This window comes from Monopterus albus, unplaced genomic scaffold (assembly GCF_001952655.1).
Source record: "Monopterus albus unplaced genomic scaffold, M_albus_1.0 scaffold40.1, whole genome shotgun sequence".
Classification (NCBI taxonomy): domain Eukaryota; kingdom Metazoa; phylum Chordata; class Actinopteri; order Synbranchiformes; family Synbranchidae; genus Monopterus; species Monopterus albus.
The window spans coordinates 1,436,054-1,436,800 of NW_018127920.1; the positions used below are offsets into that span (position 1 = coordinate 1,436,054).

At 48.9% G+C, this 747-nt stretch overlaps 1 protein-coding gene across 4 annotated transcripts in view; it reads left to right on the plus strand.

Annotated features, from left to right (window-relative positions):
• Positions 1-747, plus strand: part of mtmr3 (myotubularin related protein 3) — a 22,921-nt gene that overhangs the window by 20,524 nt on the left and 1,650 nt on the right. The gene's annotated exons all lie outside the window — the stretch shown is intronic.

Consider the following 747-nt stretch of genomic DNA (forward strand, 5'->3'; position numbering starts at 1 on the left):
GCATTGTGTTTTAGTTGTCAGCAAATCGGGGAAATCCCTTCACCTTCATTTCTGAGATGTATTGACCCGACTGTGTGTCTTGCAGTGCCGCTGTGTTTGCACAGTGCTGTCAGTGGGCCTGGGCTTGGGTCGAGGGCTGATTGTTAGCTCATTTGATAAATTAATATTGGGAAAAAAACCTGCAGATTTCCCCAACCCTCCTCCTGCCATAGCACCACATCAGCACCCCACTTTCAACACACTCCCTTGCAGCATGCTGCCCCAAACCAGCCCTCTGTGTTTCATCTCCCAGCAGCACAGCATGGTGGTGGAAGAGGCTCCAGGGTTAGAAAGAGTTGGATATTTTTGTCTTTAAATTTCTGTTCTGGATGGGTACAGGCAGGTAGAAGTGACATCTGTGTGTGAGCATGGCCTTGCATCTGAATTTAAGCATGGGTGCTGTATCAGAAGCCCCCGGTGTGATAAATGCCTTCCTGTCCAGTGATGTTTTTAATGGGCCGAAAAATCACGTTGGCACTGCTGAGTGTTATAGCACCTCTGCTAACCTGGCATGTAGTGGAACATCACAGCAGGGTGGACCTGTCACCAGGAGCCATGTGCAGAGGAGAGGTCTTCACAGGTCCCGAGTTTTGGACCCATTCCGAAACATGCATATATATACATTAAAAAAAACAACAGATTTGATCCAAGGGGAGTCCGTGCACAGTCAGGCCCAACCCAGGTAGACCCAAGGATAACTGGAGCCAA